This window comes from Vulpes lagopus, chromosome 16, assembly GCF_018345385.1.
Source record: "Vulpes lagopus strain Blue_001 chromosome 16, ASM1834538v1, whole genome shotgun sequence".
In the NCBI taxonomy this organism is placed as follows: Eukaryota; Metazoa; Chordata; class Mammalia; order Carnivora; family Canidae; genus Vulpes; species Vulpes lagopus.
This window is the reverse complement of record NC_054839.1, coordinates 13,203,064-13,223,992: the sequence shown is the minus strand read 5'-3', so window position 1 is coordinate 13,223,992 and position 20,929 is coordinate 13,203,064. Positions and strand designations below refer to the sequence as shown.

The window sequence follows — 20,929 nt, the reverse complement described above, 5'->3', positions numbered from 1 at the left end:
GAGGGAGAAGCAGGCTCCATGCACTGGGAGCCTGATGTGGGATTCGATCCCGGGTCTCCAGGATCGCGCCCTGGGCCAAAGGCAGGCGCCAAACCGCTGTGCCACCCAGGGATCCCCTAATTCAGAAAGATTTCTAAATAACCCCATGTCATGGGGTAAAAAGGGGATCTAATTAATTACAAACCTTTATGGTCTGAAAGTAAGGCACAAATGAAAAAATGACAAGTGAATGCGTCCGTTTTTTAGGGATTCATTGTCCAGGCAGCAGATTTTACAGACCAGGTATCCCTGGCTTTACAGGCAGAGGAATTTAAAAAGTGCTTTCAATGAGATGAAGTACAAAGCATAGAATGTTCTGGAGAGCTGGAAGCTAGGTGGGGGTGGAGGTAGGTTCTCTAGCCGATCCCAGCTAGTGCCCCTGGCCTGCCCTCTTCTCTCTCCTGTGTTAACTCTATCCCTTGGTCTGCAAACCCTCTCAGACGGCCTCCCTTAAAAGTCCTTGCCTCAAAAATGCTGGCAAGATTAAGATTATAAAACAGCATCAGATTTATGGTGATCATACATGTGCTAAGAGCTAAACAACACAAACCTTATTCCAGACCTAGAAAGAAGATGAAAGAAACACTATAGCGTGGTGAAAATGTGTGTCTTCCAAAGAGAATGACTGGGTAAATGTTACTTTTCTATTTTCTGATTTCTATGGCTTTTTGTTTATAGTTGTGAAATATGACAGAGTGCCTTGTATGGCACTCAGGGCAGTCCCTGGCCTAGCAAAATACATAGCATGTGAGAGCTTGTTAGAAAAAGTGTCCCAAACTGGATGGCTCAATCAGTTAAGCGTTTGCCTTGGGCTCAGGTCATGGTCTCGGGGTCCTGGGATAGAGTCCTTCATAGACTGCCCTGCTAAGCCAGGAGCCTGCTTCTCCCTCTCCTGCCTCCCCCCACCCCGCCCCACCGCTCATGCTCTCTCTCTCTCTCTCAAATGAATGAATAAAATCTTTAAAAAAAAAGAAATAGTGTCCCAAACTTACTAAACCAGAATCTGCATTTTAACAAGATCCCCAGGTGATTCACATATACTTTAAAGTTTAAAACAATTGTCCTCAAACCTGGCTTTACATTGGAATCACCTGCAGAACTTTAAAAATACTGAGGCCTGGATCCCAACTCCATAAATCTTGATGTACTTGGCTGAGGTGAAGCCTGGTCAATGAGGGTTTTTGTTTTTTTTTTAATTCTATTTATTCATGAGAGACACACAGAGAGAGAGGCAGAGGAAGAAGCAGGCTCCACGCAGGGAGCCCGATGTGGGACTTGATCCCGGGTCTCCAGGATCATGCCCTGGGCTGAAGGCAGTGGTAAACCACTGAGCTACCCGGGCTGCCCCTGGTCAATGAGTTTTTTTTTTTTTTTTTTTAAGATTTTATTTATTTATTCATGAGAGACAGGGAGAGAGGCAGAGACACAGGCAGAGAGAGAAGCAGGCTCTATGCAGGGAGCTCGGTGTGGGACTTGATCCCAGGGCCCTGGGATCACACCCTGAGCTGAAGGCAGATGCTCAACCACTGAGCCACCCAGGCGCCCCTGGGCAATGAGTTTTTAAAAAAATCTTAGGTGACTCCAAACCATTATGCTAATATAGCAGTTCTCTGAGTGTGGGCCCAGCACACCGGCTAAGGGAATGCAACTTCTCAAGCCCCACCCCTGAGCTATAGGATCAGAAACTCTGAGAATGGGGCCTGAAGATCTACTAGTTAGCCCTTGCAGGCCACTCTGATGCCCTCTGAGGTTGAAGAACCCGATAAGGTAGGTCTGGGGTGACACCCCAAAATTTGCATTTCTTAGGATCCAGGTGTTGGAGGTGTGAGACCCACACTTAGAGAAGCACTGGCCTAAACCCTCTGATCTATGGTTTGTCCAGAGCCACACAACTGCTCAGAGCCTGTCTCTTCTCTTTTGGCCACAAACTGCCCAACTGCTGTTTCTTCTCAGGTCTGAGGCCGTGTACACGGCCCTTTTGCACTTCCACCTTCATCAAATATGCAAACGTTAAAAAAATACAGGTCAGTACCGCATACTAAAAATTTGTCTCTTTGCTCCTTTCTAGAAACTACTCACACCTGCTGCCCCAGGTCCCCCCCCCCCACTTCTGATGCGCTCAGCTGTGTCAGCCCACACCCCACAAGGGGCCCCTGCCCTGCTCCTCTCTGGGTTCAGCTATGGCCTCTCCCTTGAAACCTCTCCACCTGGCTTGAGGCCCGAGAACTCCTGCGAGGCGCAAAGTAACCAGGCTGCGGAGCCGCCGGCCTTCAGGGCGGGAACCTCACTCACAGCCTCGGGATCTGTCAGAGGGTCGCCTGGGGTGCTAACCTGCTGCCGCCCGCCCTTCCTCCCCAGTAGGAAGTCTACAGCGAGGAGGAGAAAAGGGCGCACCAGGGGCTCAGGAAGGGGGGGTGGAGACGGTGAAGCAGGAGCTCCCAGCTGGGGGGGGACAGTGACTGTGTCCCCCCCCCCCCCCCGGCGGTCCCAGCCTCCCAGGTCCTGAATCCCGCTCCCTTCATTAAATCCCGCAAACCAGCCTCCAGCCTGTTCCTTTCCCCGCCGGGGCTTTGCTCGGGTCCCTGGAGGTGGGGCACGTCGGGGTGGGGGCGTCCTGGGAATCGCCGGGGCGGAGGACGCCGGCCGCGGCGCGGGGAGGTGAGCCGCCCCTCCGGGATCGGCTCTCGCAGCCCAGGGTGGAGCCGGAAGGCGCGAGTGTGGCTGGGGGGGGGGTGCCCGTGGGTCCCCGCGGAGCGCCGCTTCCCGCGCGACCACGGAGGGCCCTGGGTGGGCGCCCACGCACCCCCTGGCGCGGCCTCAGGCAGCGGCTGCGGAGCCCGCGCCACCGACCTCCTCGCGGCCTCCCGGGGCTGAGCCGCTGCGCCGCTCGCCGCCGCTCTCCCTCCAGCCGCAGGACTGGCGCGTCCGCGGTGGCGCAGCGCGCTCCCCGGCGCTCCCCGGCGCTCCCCGGCGCTCCCCGAGCTCGGTTGGGTGGCGCCGCGCGGAGACACGGGCTCCGGCTTCGGGACCGAGTAAGGCGCGATCCGAGGGCGGCCCGCGGGGTCCGGGAGGGGCGCTCGGGCCGGCGGCTTCCCCCCCCCCGGCGCACCTGCCCCCGGGCCGCGCGGGGCGGGGCGGGGCGGGGCGGGGCGGGGCGGGCGCGCTGCGCGCAGGTTGCCGACCCGGACGCTGGAGGGGGCTGTGGCTCTCTCGCCGTCCGCGCGGCCCCGGCGGCCCCAGCTCCCCCCGCCGAGGGGCCGGCCCAGGCCCGGGGAGGGCGCGACCGCCGGCACTTCCCGCTCGGCGGCCTCGGAGGCGGCGGGGCAGCGGGCGCTCGGCCGGGGCGCGGGGCGCGGGGCGCGGGCGCGGCCGCCGCCCGCTTGGCGCTGCTCCTCCCCGCGCGAGCGGCTCCCGGCTCCCGGCTCCCGGCTCCCGGCTCTCGGCCCGGCGTCCCGGCGGCCATGGCGACCCTGAGCCCGCTCCCCACCCACCCCGCCTGCTCCGCCCTCCCCTCCGCCCCGCGCCACCTCTGATGGCTCGGACCTCGGCCGGCCACCCCCAGCCCCGCTCGCGCTCCCGCGCCGCCGCCGCCGCCGCCCGCGGGTATTAATAGCCGAGCGCCCCCGCCGCACGCGCACCCGGAGCCGCCGCGCCCTGGCAGCCGGGCGCTCGGAGCCGCGGAGCCGGAGCGGGAGCCGGAGCCGGAGCGGGAGCCGGAGCCGGAGCCGGAGCCGGAGCCGGAGCCGCCGGCGCCGCGGAGGTAGGAGGTAGGAGGTAGGAGGCGCGGGGCGAACAATGACCGCGGCCGGCGGGGCGGGCGGGGCGGGCGGGCGGCAACTTGTGCGAGTCGGGGCGCCCGGGGCCGACCCGCGGGGGCGGCGGGGGACACGGGGGCGTGCCCGCGGGGTCCCGCCCGGAGGAGGCGGGCGGCGGTGCGGTCGGGCTCCGGTCCGCGGGCTCGGGGCAGCCCCGGCACAATAGCAGGGGCGCGGGGCCTCCGGGTCGCGGGCACCCTCCGCGCTGCGCTCACCTCGGCGGACCCGGGCAGCGGGCTGCGCGCCCCCCCCCCCCCCCCCCGGGGCGCCCTTCCCCCCTCGGCCTCCTCCCGGCCTCCTCCCAGCCTCCTCCCAGCCTCCAGCCCACCCCGCGCGCTGACAGCGCCGGACGCCGCTTCCGGACCTCCGGCCGTACTGTTGGCCCCGGGGGCGGCTCGCGGGCCGGGGGGGGGGCCGGCTGGGGTGCTTGGGTGCTTGGGTGCCGGGGCGCCGCCGGGTGCAGCCGCTCGCCCACGCGCGCGCGAGCACCTCGGTAGGTGACAAAGAGGAACACACCCTCCGCCTAAGTTAGATTTGGTCTCTCCTTACCGCCTGCCTTTACGGAGAGCAAACTTGGTGGGGTTTTTTGTTTGTTTGTTTTTTTGCTTTCTCTTTTCAAGCAAAAGACACAGATTTCTGTGGTGAGCATTTCGAGACAGCAACTTCTGATTGTGGTTTTATGATTTAAGTTCCGGAAACTTTAGCTGTGTGATCGGGCCAGACCCTTGAGTGTGTGTGAGTGTGTGTGTGTGTGTGTGTGTGTGTGTGTGAGTGAGTGTGGCTTGAGGACGGGTGGGGGGATGCGTTCCCCGTAATCCTTGTGGACTTGGTGTGTCGTTGGGGCCCGCAGCCGTGGGGTCGGTGCAGGACCCCAGAAAGGAGGGAGGTGGGTGGGGCTCACAAAGGAACGGGGCCCTGCTATCACGTCAGATGGGCTTCTGCAGAGGTGGACCCAGTGCCTCTCCCCTGGGGCAGCGGAGCGGTCTGCGCTGTCTGGGGCCTTCTGGAGTACCCTGCTGGCCTCTGGCTGTTCCATTTTATTATTGTTAATGCCTTTCTTGCTAGCTTCCCAGGTTCGACCTGCTCGGCCAGCTCTCCCCGGTTTCCCCTGTCTCCCCAGGGCCTGGACTTTTCTGGGCCACTACCTCCCCACCCAGCAGGCAGTCTTCCCAGAGCCAGACCCCTTGGGTTAGGTTTAATGTGTTTTGCACGTGGTGACTTGCCAAGCCCATTTCTGAACATCCCCTTAGCATTGTCTTGCTTCTCTTATTCCCCTTAAACTGGAGTGCAGGAAGAAAGGCCTTTTTGGTGCTGAGAGCTTTGAGGGAGTTGCCTTAAAAATCGCCCTCATTGTTCGATGGGGTGGGTGGGCCCTTCTGATATCTCTCCTGTCTTTGGCTTTCTTCCCTCATTCCACAGCCTGCTGGCTGGGGGGTTTACCCTCAGCCTTTCCAGAGGGTTGGTCCTCTGGTATGACAGTTTCTGACCATGCGCTTCGTATGTGGGTTCAGCATCCACATGGCTCACTTTATATTCTTGCAGCATCGTTCTGCAGCAAGGCACCAATATTGGAGTTACTCCAAGCACAACAAAACGTTTGTGTTTTTAGAATGTCTGGCTAATAGATCTGCCTCTGGGTAAAATAAATAGACATTATTGGCCAGTGACTGGCTCACCGGGCAAAGCGTTGGTGGAGATACTGAGTTGATGCCTCCCTAGCCCAGGCCTTCCCAGAATCTCCTGTTTCTTTCATGTGGGCAGGAAACTTGAAATAGTTGGTGATGATGTTGTGCCCCATTGGGTCACAGATTCTATAGCCCACCCCTTGTGAATTGGTGCGTGGTTGTTCATTTAGGGAGTTTGTCCCTATGGAAATCCTGCAGTTAGGTTTATAATGTGCCTTCTCACATTGATAGTCTCTTCCTGGAATTTGTATAAGTGATTTCATTCCTTAGGTCATAATAGAACACTAATGCTACTCTGTAGCCAAATTTACCACAAGGAAATTTTAAAAATCTACCCTAGAGAGTTTTTTTCTGGTGTATTGCACTTATTTCATAATTATTTTGAGCCCGAAGGGAACCTGGGTGGATTTTTTTTTTTAATATTTTATTTGTTTGTAAGAGACACACAGAGAGAGGCAGAGACACAGGCAGAGGGAGAAGCAGGCTCCATGCAGGGAGCCCCATGTGGGACTCGATCCCAGGTCTCCAGGATCACGTTCTGGGCTGAAGGCGGGTCTAAACCGCTGAGCCACCCAGGCTGCCTGATGTTTTTGTTTTGTATTTCATTAGAGAAACTGTCCAAGGAAAGTTTAAGAATTAAATACAGTATCGAAAAGGTTGGTTTTTTTAAACGGTGGAATTCATCCTCTCATACTCATTGAGCATAGCAGAGTTTAATTCATTTGGAAAACAATAGAAATTTTTAAGGAGGTTGCTTGCGATAACCATCAGAAGCAAAACCTTTTTCCATCCTAGGGGAGGTTAGAGCCCACTGGAGAAAAGGCAAGAGCCCGGTCTTCTTGTGTGCTCAACACTCTATAGGAAAGATGACATTGTGACTTTCCCAGAGAGTGGGGCAAGTTTTGTGGATTTGTAGGTCCCGAGCCAGTGATTTGGTAGCATTGAGAACTGGGCATTTGAAACCAGCCCTTTGTAACAGGCCTTGCTCATCTCCGCGAACTGCCTCGTGTTTTGGAGAAGTGCACCTTCCCCTGTAACTAAAGAAGCTCCAGGAAAGAGAGGGGCCCTTATAATACCCGAATATAGTCGCAGGCTGGAGTCCTTTCCACCCTGGGTGTACAGGTGTATGTACCAGGTAGGCTTTCCGGTTGCGGTGCCTGCCTCTCCCTCATCCCTGGATGCTCGCGATTGGAAGGCGGGCTCTCCGAGCCTGGCTATCGAATGGGAAGCCGTAGGTCAACTTCTTTTCCTGGCTTTTGAATGCGTAGAGTTTCTCCGTCCGCCTCCGTTTCCTCCAGGTTAACCGCTTCCACATGTCCAGAAAGATCAGAGCCCAACGGTTTCCATTCAAATTGCTCGAAGTACTGATTTCACCAGCCCCCTTATGCCGAATGCTGCCTTTGTTTTTAATCAAGAAGCCCCTGGCAAATGTTGATTTTAAAGTGGGAAACTGGCTTTTTTAGGCTGTCCTTGTGCTGGTTTTCAGCAGTTAAAAATGTTTTGCCCAGTGGATATGCTAAGCAAAAGTGAGCACTTGATAGATATTAAATATGGTGCCTCTCAGCTTTTGATATTTGTGAACTAAGCCAGGGACCATCAGGTACACCGTGACTAAAATTGAATACATGCTCAGCATTGGCTGGGACCCTAGCTTGGGATGGCGGTTTTCTTATTTTAACGGGGGATGGAAATACTAGACAAACGAGAAGATTGGCAAGTAAGTGTTGTGGGAATTCATCATTTGCACTGAATTAATTTCATGTGTAAAATTGTCATATTTATGCATACATTTTCAAACAAAGGAGCCAGCGGCCAAACCAGATTGCTTTTAACTCTATTATGACAATATTTCTTACCACAAGAGTAATGTCACTCTGCACACAGACTTTGGCTTCCCATAAACGTATCTTGTAAAAGAAAGCTTGTCAATCCAGTATTATGGGGAGTTTCATTTTTTTGTTCTCATCCTGTTAACTCAGGATCTAGTATAGGCCTGGCACATAACACTCCCTTGGGAAATACTCGCAGTGAATATATAAACCTCATTTTTGATGTCTTTTCCAGTTAGCATTTAAAGTTTTTTAAGGTTGCTATTCTGGGAATTTGAAAATTTGATATTTGATTTTGTTTCCGTTTCATTCTAATTTAACAATTTAAATTAACCTTTAGGGGGGCCTGGGTGGCTCTGTTGGTTAAGCATCTGCCTTTGGCTCAGGTCTGGATCCCAGGGTCCTGGGATGGAGCCCTGCATTGGGCTCCCTACTCAGTGGGGAGTTTGCTTTTTCTCTTTCTCTCTCTGCCCCCCCCCCCCCATGTGCCTTCTCTCTCTCTCTCAAATAAATAAATAAATAAAATCTTTAAAAAAAATTAACCTTTAATGCTGGGTAACATTGTAAAAAGACTATATCTTTTTTTAAGGAGACTATTCAAGCTTAGACCTAACAGCACAAAGAATAAAGTAGAACTTCTCTGAGAAGCTAGCTTCTGGGAGAATTTTCCTTCTTCCTGGCGTACATTTTCTATAAGTTTTATTAGTGAATGTCCGTTGGTTGTAGCATCTGTGTTTGTGTGCCTTTAAATATCTTTGTTCTGCAATGATAAATGCCCTGGGTGTGCAATTCTGGATTGCTGTTGTATTAATCGACTGTCTCCTCGTTCCATTGTTGCTGCTGCAGTGTCAGCTCAGGCTGATTGTTTTTTGTGAGTAGTCTGTCTTTTCTCTCTGGCTACCTTTTATTTATTTATTTTTCAATAGGCTTTATGCCCAGCATGGAGCTCGGTGTGGGACTTGAACTCACGACTCTGAGATCAAGACCCAGATGCTTAACCAGCTGAGCCACCCAAGCGCCTTTCTGGCTGCTTTTAAGGTTCTTAGGAGTTCTGCCCTTTGACTATGTCAAGGTACAATTTCTTTTCTCCTTGACTTAGTTTTTTTCTTAGGTTTTATTTATTTATTCATGAGAGACAGAGAGAGATAGGCAGAGACACAGGGAGAAGGAGAAGCAGGCTCCACGCAGGGAGCCCGATGCAGGACTCGATCCCAGGACCCCAGGATCACGACCTGAGCCGAAGGCAGATGCTCAACGGAAGGCAGATGCTCAACCGCTGAGCCACCCAGGTGCCTCCCCATTTTTTAAAGTTCTCCTTGACTTTGACCCCCTTCCTCTCCTACACTTGTTCTTCCTACCTCCTCCCTACTCTTCCCTCTCTACTCCTCCCTCCCATCGTCTTACCAATCAATGTCTTTCTGTTGCCCAGTGGCATTTTAGGGCCTGGGCATGTCACCATCTGCCTACTCCTTCACCTTTGGCCACTCTGGTCGTTTGGTTTGGGCTATCATGCATGAAGTGCTGAACAGTTGTGAACAAGTCTTTGTGTGGAGATCTGTTTTTATCTCTGGGTCTTACAACAAGTATATGCATAACTTTATAAGAAGCTACAGTCCCAAGTGTTTGTACTGTTTTCCATTCTACCAGTGACATCTGAGCATTCCAGTTACTGTAATCCCCAGTAAGCATCTGCTGGAAAATTGTGTCTTTTTCATTTTAGCCATCCTGGTGGATGTGTCCTGGTGTCTCATTGTGGTTTAATTGTATATTTCCCTGATGGCTAATGGTTGCTTTTCATGTGCTTATTGGCTATTTGTTTATCGTCTTTTGTCTATTAAATCTTTTGTCTTTTCACTTGTTTTTTGTCTGGTCATTTCACATAGCTTTTGAGGATAATTGACATGATCAACTACACATCCTTAATGTCATTTTATTTTATAGTTGTGGAGATTATATATTCTAGATACAAGTTCTTTGTTAGATCTGTGTATTGTGAATATTTTCACCAGTCTGTTTTGACCTTTTTATTTCTTGATGGTATCTTTTGAAAAGCAAAAGTTATCAGGAAAACATTGTACATGATCTAATTATTGAGCTTATTAAAGGCCAGGGAATTTATTCAACGTTGGAAAAATAACACATTTTTATGTGTAAGGCTTAGGCTAGTGTTGCTCTTTTCAAGAGTTTGACTTCCATTTACTTTGAGGGTGATGGAGCAGTTTTATTCTTTCCTAACTAAAACTTAGTTGAAGAGACTTAAACTTGCAAGAGAAAAATACCAGCTTATTTTGAAAATCTGAGGAAACAAGCGTTTAAGATTATGATCAGATAAATTTCTAAAATCCAGAGCTGTATTTGTTTTTTAGTACACAGAAGAATTATGGGAAAGAAATATTTTTGAAATCAATACAAAAATGGAACCCTAGGGAAAAGCAAGATGTAACATATAAATTTTTAAAATTTTTTATTTCTTTTTTAAGATTTATTTATTTACTTGAGAGAGAGAGCGCGAAAGCACATGTGCATCAGGGGAGGGGCACAGGGGTAGGAAGGAGAGAATCTCCAGTAGACTCAACACTCAGCGAGGAGCCTGATGCAGGGCTTGATCCCATGACTCCGAGATCATGACCTGAGCTGAAACCAAGAGTCAGATGCCCAATCGACTGAGCCACCCAGGCAGCCCAAGATGGAACATTTTAAAAAGAAGGTGGAATGGTGTATGTAGGTAGTTATGAGAAGGTTTTAGTTCTTCTATTTTGGCAGGAGTTATTCTTGTTGTCTCTGTTTTCTCCTCATTTTCTGAACTAGATAATAAACATTATTTGGTCAGAAAGTATATTTTCCTAATTTTTGTTTCTCCTGCCCAGAGAAGGTAAATAAATATTGGTTGATCTGAATTAAAATATGTGTAATGAACACCCCATGACATTTGAGAATGTGAGAGGTAGAAGGTGATATCAGAGGTAGCAAGAGTTGGGAGTGTAGGCGCTGGAACCAGGCGGCTCTGCTGTCCATGTTTGTGATGTTGGGCAAGTTACTGGTGCTCTTTCTCTGAAACCTGAGGGGAAACTTTAAAAGCACGTTTGTCTTAAAATTGTAGAATGTCTGGCTGATAGTTTAAGCCATCATCATTCACTTGCCTCAAGGAATTGTAAGGGGCTCCCAGTTTGGTGTCCCTGCTCACAGTATCATCAAGGACCCAGGTTCTTTCTCTCTTTCCACCCTGCCATCCCCAGCATGTTGTGTTTCATACTAGGGCTTGTTGCCTAGTGGTTAATTAAGCTGCCGCCGCCTAATTAGCTATTATGACTAATGGCTGCTGCAGCTTCATCCTCTCACACACCTGGTACAGTCAGGTCAGTAATAGCCTAGGCTTCTTCAGGCTCCTTTCATCATCAAGCCAGATCCTTCCCAGGAGCTTCCAACATCTGGGATGTGTGTGAAGGGGTTTCTGGGGAATATTTCTGTGCCCTTAAAAAGAGACCCAAGGACTAGGCTGAATGTGATGCCTGGAGCCATAGCAGCTATGTTGTGGTCAGCCTTGGGATGAAGGCAAGAGGATGATGGAGCTGAAAGATGGGACCAGAGTCCTTGTGGGTGTCACTGAATCATCGGTCTTCCTGCACCTGAAGCTTAGTATTCTTTTTTTTTTTTTTTTAAGATTTTATTTATTCATGAGAGACACAGAGAGAGAGGCAGAGGGAGAAGCAGGCTTCACGCAGGGAGCCCGATGTGGGACTCGATCCTGGGTCTCCAGGATCAGGCCCTGGGCTGAAGGCGGCGCTAAACCGCTGAGCCACCCAGGCTGCCCTAAAGCTTAGTATTCTAAAGAATACTGGGCTTCATGTGCTAAATAATAACTTTACTTACTTTCTAGTTCTCTTATTGCCATCCAAAGCATCTTGGCTGATACATTAGTTGGAAGATTTTATCTTTCTTCTGATGTTTACCATTATCTCTGAGAAAACATGTTTCTCTTTATTAATTATGTGGGAAGTGACTTAGTGGTCCTACCAAATGTCTGTGAGAGATGAACTGTTTTTAAGGGCTTTAGGCATTTGATATTGTGTAAGTGTTGCAACTAAATCAACATGAATTTACCTTCTTAAGGTGTCCTTGTAGGACATCTGTTTAGAATTGATCATTTGGCAGTTTGGATTACAAGAAATATTTTGAGAATAACTTCATTTCTTTAAGAAAAATGATGGCAGAACCTGCCATTTTTGTCAACCTAGAATGCCATATACTAAATATTGCTTAGGAGATTTTTTTTTTAAAGATTTTATTTATTAGTTTGTGAGAGACACACAGAGAGAGGCAGAGACACAGGCAGAGGGAGAAGCAGGCTCCCTGCAGGGGGCCTGATGCAGGACTCGATCCCCGCACTGGGATCACGCCCTGGGCCTAAGGCAGATGCTCAACCACCGAGCTACCCAGGCGCCCCCGTTTAGGAGATTTTTGAGGAGACATTATTAATCAGAGATTGTGTCTCCTTTACAATCCTATCAGAGGTTTTGTTTCTCTGCCATCAGATCTTATTGGAAGCCAATGTACTAGTGGAGTGAGCTACTTGAAAACGTCAGGATTTGGATAAACCAGAGGTTTACCAAATTAAAAAATTAGACACAAATATATGTAAGGAAAAGTTAAATGATTTTGTAATAACTTTAATATTAAGCAAATGAATTGAATGTAAAATATCCAGGTGAGTGAAATACAGACTCTGGAGCAGTAATATTTCTATTTCCATTTAATTGATACAACTTTTAAAAAGTTGTTTAAAAAATCCCCCTCAGCCCCCCCTCCCCTATTACCATCACAGTAGCCAGCTGACCAGGGTAGTTTGCATATTCAGTGCTGTTTTATTTTTACTCTAGTTTATGTAAGGGCTTATCAAGTCAACAGATATTTATAAACATCTGTGTTGAATACATTAACTACCATTGGTTCCACAAAAATAAAGCTCAGTCCTTGTTCTCAGACCATGGCATCCAGGGTGGATGGGAGAATTGTCGAGGTAATTATAAATAAAAGGTAAAATATGACAACTTTGCAAAAGTTATAGTAATGGTGGAAGTTTCAGGATAGTAAGACAGTGGATCCTGATTGGAAGAAGTGGCAATTGAGCTGAGCTTTAATTAAAGAAATATGTTTTTGTTTATTTTAACATTCACTTTGTAGCATTTTTTTTAAAGATTTATTTATTTTAGAGAGAAAGCAAACGTGTGAGTAGGGGGAGGGGCAGAGGGAGAGGGAGACTCTCCAGCAGACTCCTGGCAGAGCTGGAGGTGGGGCTCGATATCACTCCTGTGATTGTGACCTGAGCTGAAATCAAGACATGGAGGCTTAACCCCCTTAAGCCACCAGGCGCTCCTCATAGTATGTTCCTGTAACAGGATTAGAAAGTATTCACATATAAAACAAAGTCAAAAATCCCTTGTAATCCTGCCATTCAAAGATTATGAAAATTAAAAGTTGGTTTATTTCCATTTGACTTTTGGCAACATTTGGTATATTTCCAATATTTTTTACCTGTGCATGCGAACATACCTTTTTCATAATTTGAGAGAATGATGCATGTACACTGAGAAGCCACTTTTTCTGCTTTCACATTGAATGTTTTCTGAATTGAGTTTTCTTTGAAATGAAAATGTTTAACGCCTTTGTGATATTACTCTTACGTGATTCTATGTAATGTAACTAACATTACCCTTTACCAATAATTTTTTTTTGCTTGCAGTATTTTGCTGTATTGAACCATCTGTACATAAATCTATGGTACGAGTATCCCTAGGTCTCTTGTTGCAAGGGACAGATGCCTAGCTTGAGCCACAGGATGCAGAATAGGGGCATTTCTTAGTTTTTAGTACCAACCTCGGAAAGGGCAGAGGTGGATGGATCTCCAGCATAGAGACCCAGATTCAGAGTTGGCCCCCATGGGGTGTCTCTCATTGTATCTTGACTATTTTTGCAGGGTATCACTTTCACACTTTGGGTTACCCTCTCCACTGGCATTTTGGTCAGGACAGTTTGGTGATGGTGGTGGAGGTGTAGGGGAGGGCAGGACGTATATAGCATCCATGGCTCCTGCCTTAATATCCAAGATTCCTCTAGCCACCCTAGTGATTCATCACACATTTGAGCGCTTTCATTCCCCCTGGGAGAAGTGCTCAGATTGCTCCCTCTATGATGAAGTATGGTGGGATCACCTAATGGAGTGTGAACCTCCCCCGTCACCTCCCAGAGGAGGCCTCTTTTTTAGGCTGCAAAAGGGACCACTCCTCTGGTGGGGGGTGTGTCTGGGGCAGGGGGCCAGGGAGACGTATGATAGTGCCCAGACACCATTAGCCTTTCCAGATGGATAGGATTGATAGGCAAACATAGGGAGGAAATAAAACCTTCCTGGGGCAGGGACCAACAGGGGAGGGACTGGCAGAAATATAAAAGCGAGGCCTCTGCCCCACTTCCTCCCAGGGCCATGCAAAGCTTAGCAAGTTCACCATCACATTAATGCTGTCTGTGCTCCAAGAGCAGCAGCTCTAACCTAACGATTCCTTATGAGGAGTGTCATAAGTCATTTGTCACTTGTAATGTATTATCCCCACAAGGATGTTCCCTCGTAGTCGAATGCATCTTTCAGAGTGGGAAAAAAAAAAAAGGGGTAGAGCTTGCTCAGGGCATGTTTATAGCATACCTGGCCTATAAATCTGGAGGTTGAGAAAGACCCAAAGTAGAGCCAGGAGCCCTCCAGTAGGCTAGAATGGGCTCTGTGCATACTGCTTTATTTTCTTCTAACGTGAGAATTTTTACCTGCTGACTTTTCTCTGTTGTTGGCGGAAGCACTTAAGAAGCGAAGGTGCTAGATCTTTGCAGCCCTGATCCCCCGCGCCCCCCCCCCCAGCAAAACATTTGTAACACATCCAAGTCTTGCCTATTTTTCATATTCCCAATTAAAGCAGTGCCTATTTCTGAATTCCATTGGCATCCCTTTCAGAATAGTGCAGTGCTTCGAGAGAGCTCACAGGGAGGGCGGAGGATGTAGGGCAGGGGTGCCATGCTGGGCAGAGCTGGTTTCACACAAATGGGTAAGGAATTCCTCCCTTGTCACCAGAATTAGTTCCTGGAGGTCAGGTTAGGGGCCATGTGCCCAACTTCCCTTTTTTCTTCCAGGTCCTTAGAAAAGAGCCTCTCTTTGATAGATTAAAGGAAAATCTTATCACAGATCATAGGCATGGGGACATCACAACTCTTTAAATTCTTAATGTCTTCATAAGTTACAAAGAATAAAACTGATCTTACTTTTTTAACAAAGATCCGTTGAGCCCCTTTCAGAAGGTAGGTACTGTTCTTGACATTCACATCAGTGAACCAAACAGACACAAATCGTTGTCTTCAAGGGGATCATATATAGATTTTTTTTGTCCAAAAGAAGACATTTCTGGGCAGCCTGGATGGCTCAGCGGTTTAGCGCCGCCTTCAGCCCAGGGCGTGATCCTGGGGACCCGGGATCGAGTCCCACGTTGGGCTCCCTGCATGGAACCTGCTTCTCCGTCTGCCTGTGTCTCTGCCTCTCTCTCTGTGTGTCTCTCATGAATAAATAAATAAAATCTTAAAAAAAAAAAAAAAAAAAAGCAGGGGCCAGGGGATTCATTCTCAGCCGTAGAGGAAAATAAGGAATGGTAATTGAAAGAAGGTAGTCTCTTAAGATACAAATCACTGATTCAATAACTTACTTGTAAAAGTCCTTGGGATCAGCAATTTTTTTTTTTTTTTTTTTTAAAGATTTGGAAGTCAAGAGGGCCCTTGGCCCTGAGAATGATTTAAAAAAGGATATATCTCTTAAGGGAAAAGGGAGTTGAAATTGCTTCAAAAGGAAAGTACCTGTGCATCTATTTTTTTAAAAATCAAGATTTAGTGAAAGTGACTTTTTTCCTCCTGTATACAGTTCTGTGAGTTTTACTGTGTGCACCGATTTGTGCGAACAATACCACACTCAGGACATGGAACCATGTCAAACAGCTCAAAAATTTCCACATTGTTCCCACTTTATAGTCACTGTCTTGCTTCTCCAGCCTCTGTAGACACTGGTCTTTGCTCTGTCACTGCTGCTTGGTCTTTTACAGAACAATGTATAAATGGAATCGTAGAGCATGTAGCCTTTTGAGACCTTTTCATTCAGTGTGACATCTTTGAGGGTCTTCTAAGCTGTTGGGAGCATTCATGATTCTTTCACAGTATTCCACTGTATGGGCGTACCAGGGTTTGTGTAGCCATTCACTTGCTGGAGGATATTTGGATTGTTCCCAGTTAGCAGGAGTTATGAATACAGTGTCTATAAATGTAGAGATGCTATAAACATTCACAGGTAGGGTTTTTTTTTTTTAAATATTTTTAAAATTTTATTTATTTATTTATTTAGAGAGAGTGCAAGCAAGTATGCGCGGGGGAGGGGCAGAGGGACAGAGAAAGAGAGAATCTCAAGTAGACTCCTCGCTAGAGTGGAACCCTTTGCAGGGCTCGATTCCACGACCCTGAGATTGTGACCAGAGCTGAAACCAAAATTCAGATGGCCAACCGACCGAGCTATCCAAGAGGCCCTCACACATAGATTCTGATGTGAACATAGTTTTGAATTCTCATGGGCAAATACCCAGAAGTGGAATCCTCACCAGCTCTTGATATTATGAGCATTTTTCATCCTAGCCATTGTAATAGGTATGTAGCAGTATCTCAGCATGGTGGTTTTTTTTTTTTTTTTTTTTTAAACAAAACGTGCCAAAAACACACCTTTAAAAATGAACCCTGTCAGCTGCTTGTTTTGTGATGGTGTAGACCAAAAAGAACAATTGTGTATATAAAATCCCAAAGTGTAATAGTGCCAACAAGAAGGAGATATGTTTAATCTTGGCTGCGCTTATCTCAGAGAACTGACAGGGTGTATAGTTTTGATTTCAGTAACTATTTTGTTCATTCTCTACGTGAATATATAGTGATAATAATTCAAAAAAACGATAGAAATTACTGAAAGGCAGTGTAGGTATGGAGAAAACACAGGCTTCAGGGCATGTATTAATTATCTATTGCTGCATGCTGAATGACTCCTAAATTGAGTGACTTAAACCAATAGTAAATATTGTCTTGAACAGTTTCTGCAGGTCAGGTCTTTGGGGGTGGCTTAGTTCCTGTCTGCACATTTGCAGTAAAGATGTCAGCTGGAGCTGTAGGATCTGCTTCCAAGGACACCCCCCCGCCCCCCCCCTTGTAGCCTCTCCTTGAGCAGGATGCTTGAGTGTCCTCACAAGATGGCGGCTCGCTTCTCTCAGAGTGAGTGACTTCTGAGGAGTCCAAGGTAGATGCTGCCATGACTTTTATGAGCTAGGTTTGGAAGTCCTACACTGTCACTTCCACAGCATTTTTTGTCACACAGGCTAGCTGTGATTCCAAGGGAGGGCACTACACAAGGTTTGGATGGCTCTGCACAGGGCTGAATCCCAGGACCCTGAGATCATGACCTGAGCTGAAATCAGGAGTTAGACACTCAATCCACTGAGCCATCCAGGTGCCTCTCCTTTTTTTTCCCCTTAACAACATTTTCTTGTGTCTAGTTTACTCTAGGAATATAATATAGAACTTATAAAATATATGATAATTGACTATGTTATTGGTAAGGCTTCCAGTCAGTGGTGGGTGATTAGTAGTTAAGTTTTCAGGGAATCAAAAATTATATGTGGATTTTTGTCCATGTGGGGAGTCAGTGCCACCAGCTCTTGCATTGTTTAGCGGTCAACTGTAAATAAAAACGGACTGCCTGGCAACTTACAAGAAGCTCATGACATGGTAGGTATCATTTATATTATTAAACTATGAAGCTTTAAATCTTAACTGTGCAGAACATATCAACAAAGTCAAACACATTAGATAAGGATAAGTTTGTTTTTAGCAAAGGTATTGGTCATGGCTTCTTTCACTTTTATTTTTGATGCATGTGTATTTAAAAAAATGTTTTTAAAAAATTTTAAAAAGATTTTAAGTAGGGCAGCCCCCGTGGCTTAGTGGTTTAGCTCCGCCTTTAGCCCAGGGCGTGATCCCGGAGATCCAGGATGGAGTCCCATGTCAGGCTCTCTGCTTGGAGCCTGCTTCTCCCTCTGCCTTTCTCTCTCTCTCTCTCCCTGTCTCTAATAAATAAAATCTTAAAAAAAAAAAAAAAAAGATTTCCGTAATCTCTATCCCCACCGTGGGGCATGAACTCCCAACCCTGAGATCAAGAGTCACTTGCTTCACTAAGTTAGCCGGGCACCCCCATATTTTCTATGTATGTTTAACTTTTTTTAAAGATTTTATTTATTCATGAGAGATACAGAGACAGAGGCCTAGACATAGGCAGAGGGAGAAGCAGGTTCCATGCAGGGAGCCCAATGAGGGACTCCATCCCAGGACCCTGGGATCAGGCCCCGAGCCAAAGGCAGATGCTCAAACCCTGAGCTATCCAGGTGTCCCTACATTTTTTTTCCTTTCCTTTTTTTCCAGTCTTTGTGAAGTAGCGAACACCAAATTCATCATCTTGTCTTGTTCTCTGTCTTGTTTGTAGCAGCACCCCCAGTGAGTACTATGTTAGTCTAGGTCTGCCGTGTGCTGTAAGGACTCAGAGACCTTTGTGATGAGTTCAGGGCTGTCTGGAGAGCATATGTGAAGGATCAGCTCATTACATCTCTGCCTCTTTGTAGAATTTTTAGAAAATGCTTACTTGTAAACGTAATTTAAAAATACATCAGTCAGCACCCTCTGACTTAATTGGAATAGTCCGGAAAGCTTCCCTGTTCAAAGCGATCCTGATGTGAGGTAACTCTACCTATTTTGCTGTCACTGAAAAGAAGGCGGCTGCACGGAATCTGGTGTCTTGGCCTCCTTTTCTGTCTTCACCTCTTGTGTTCCATCCTCCCCCTGAGCTGCCCCCAAAACCAGCCACAGGAGCCCTCCTGTCTCACACCTTCCCATCTCCACACCAGCTCATCATCCCTCAGCGTGGAGTGCAAGGGCTTTCTACCCAGTTCTTCACCCAGTCCCTGCGTACCTCCTTCCAGAAGCCTTCCTAAGGCTTCTGTCTCCTCCCCTCCTCTTTTTAAAAAGATTTTATTTATTCATGAGAAACACAGAGAAAGGCAGAGATATAGGCAGAGGGAGATGCAGGCTCTTCGAGGCAGCCCAATGTGGGACCCGATCCCTGGACTGCGGGATCACACCCTGAGCCAAAGGCTGACACTCAACCACTGAGCCACCCAGGCACCTTGGCTTCCATCTCCTTCTGGGGGCTGATCTGGACCCCCTGTTTCTATAGTGTGTTTTCTTTCCTCACCACTCATTTTACTTATTAGAGTACTCTTAGCACTTCTGAGTCTCAGGCTGAGCACTAAGTGCCTTAGATATACTGACTCATTTAATCATCCCCACTGCCCAGATTTGTATTTCCCATTTTGTATATGAGGAAACCGAGGCACAGAGAGTTTAAATGACTTGCTAAAGGTCATACAGCTTATAATTGGCAGAGCCCAGGAAGAAGCTTAGGAAGTTGGAGTACACGGGTGGATCAGTGGTTGAGCATCTGCCTTTGGCTCTGGTCGTGATCCCAGGGTCCTGTGATTGAGTCCTGCATCAGGCTCCCCACAGGGAGCCTGCTTCTTCCTCTGCCTATGTCTCTGCCTCTCTCTCTCTGTGTCTCTTATGAGTAAGTAAATAAAATATTAAGAAGTTTAGGAAGTCTGTCTCCACTTACTGAGATCCCCTGCTACTGAAGTATTTTATACGTTTGCATTCCTGGTGCCTGGCAAAGTGCCGGGAGCTTAGGAGGTGCTCAATAAATATTTGTTGATACTTAAAATTGCCTTAAAAGGTAAACTTTGTCTCAGATAATTTCTTACATTTCTTTGTAAAATGTAGTTCCCCACCTCCTGGCCTTCTGCAGGATGATGAGATTCTTGAGTTTATTTCTTATGCTACTCATTGAGCTGCCTGTGTCTGGTCACCTACCTCTTCTTTTGTGGTTACACACTTAGCTTGCTACTTGAGATGAACACATGTGTGCAAAGTTCTATGTAAAATAAACATTTATGTGTATTGAGAAAAGGGTTTTACCCATGCTTTTCCTTTAGAGAGGACTTATAGGAGTGGTCTCTAGTTTTTCCTTTGAACTTTATCTAAATGTCCCATATTGAATTTTTACTGCTTTTGTAATTATCCAGCCTTGTTATTTAAAATGAGAAAAGTAGGGGCACCTGGGATGGCTCAGTTGGTTGAGTCTCTCCCTTGGGCTCAGGTCATGATTCTGGTGTCCTTGGATCGAGTCCCACATCGGGCTCCCTGCTCAGTGGGGAGTCTGTTTCTCCCCCACTCATTCTCTCACTTTCTCTCAAATAAATAAATAAAACCTTTTTTGAAAAAAGAGAAAAGTGGGGATCCCTGGGTGGCTCAATGGTTTAGCGCCTGCCTTTGGTCCAGGGCGTGATCCTGGAGTCCCGGGATCAAGTCCCATGTCAGGCTCCCTGCAAGGAGCCTGCTTCTCCCTCTGCCTGTGTCTCTGCCCCTCTCTCTCTCTCTCTCTCTCTCTGTAACTCTCATGAATAAATAAATAAAATCTATAAAAAAAAAGTACACTATGTTTCAGAGACGCAAGAAGAGGAAAACCTAAGACATTTTTCTGCGCATGAAGCAGAGCCAGTTCACGTATGTGAACAGTCGTGTGAGACCTACTTCAGGCATTGCAAATCTTTCCCTGCTGTATTATTGAAACCATCTACTTGAAGATTGTTTTCTTTGTCCTAGTGTTTCCATGGCACAGAACAAAGGAATATAGGTGCTCATGACACTTGGGTGAGAGGTGGTCTTCTTGGGGAGATGGTGATGGAAAGAAGGTGGTTCTTTATTTATGGTGTGAAGTTCAAGAGTGCCGGGTCTGTGCTCCAAGTCGTGGGATGCTTTTGTTTTGAAGATAGAATAATTCATAAGGATGAACTCAGACTCTAGACTTTAAGATCCTGAGAATAGTGATGATAATGATCCTGAGGTCACATACATGAATCCCACAGTCAGCATGACCAGGTCCACAGTCCTGTGGCTGCAGGATGGTGACTGGCGGGTGGCGGTGGAGACATTTGCTTCACCAGGCTCGCAGGTAAATTAGCATGGACTGGAGGGGATAAGAAACTGTCCTGGGGGCTTGATTCCTTTTATTGAAAGATGGCCATGCTTTGCTGTACTACCCCTGAGACACCCAGAGGTTGTTTTGTCTCTTAGCCATGCCAGTCTGTTTGGGTAGCACCTGGGCACTGTTCCATGTCTCTATCCTCCTCAACCCCACTGTCTTCCCCCAGCCGACTCAGTACTGGGATTGGACAAGAAGAAAAGTTTGTCTTTAGGTGATGGTAAGGACCATCACCATAACCTGTCCAACTGATTCCCTGAAAATTGCTTGAAAGTCTACTGCATGAGCTAACAGCACCTAGGAAACACGTTCTGGCTTCTCCTTGGAATCCAGCTACTTGGTGTGAGGCCCTAGGACCCCTGGATT

General features: G+C 47.6%; 1 protein-coding gene across 1 annotated transcript in view; it reads left to right on the top strand.

Moving 5' to 3' along the window:
- The first annotated feature begins 3,762 nt into the window (after nt 1–3,762).
- Nucleotides 3,763–20,929, top strand: part of FARP1 (FERM, ARH/RhoGEF and pleckstrin domain protein 1) — a 282,324-nt gene continuing 265,157 nt past the window's right edge. Inside the window, 1 exon segment of the mRNA XM_041731186.1 lies at nt 3,763–3,813. The gene's annotated coding sequence lies outside the window, so the exon portion shown is untranslated.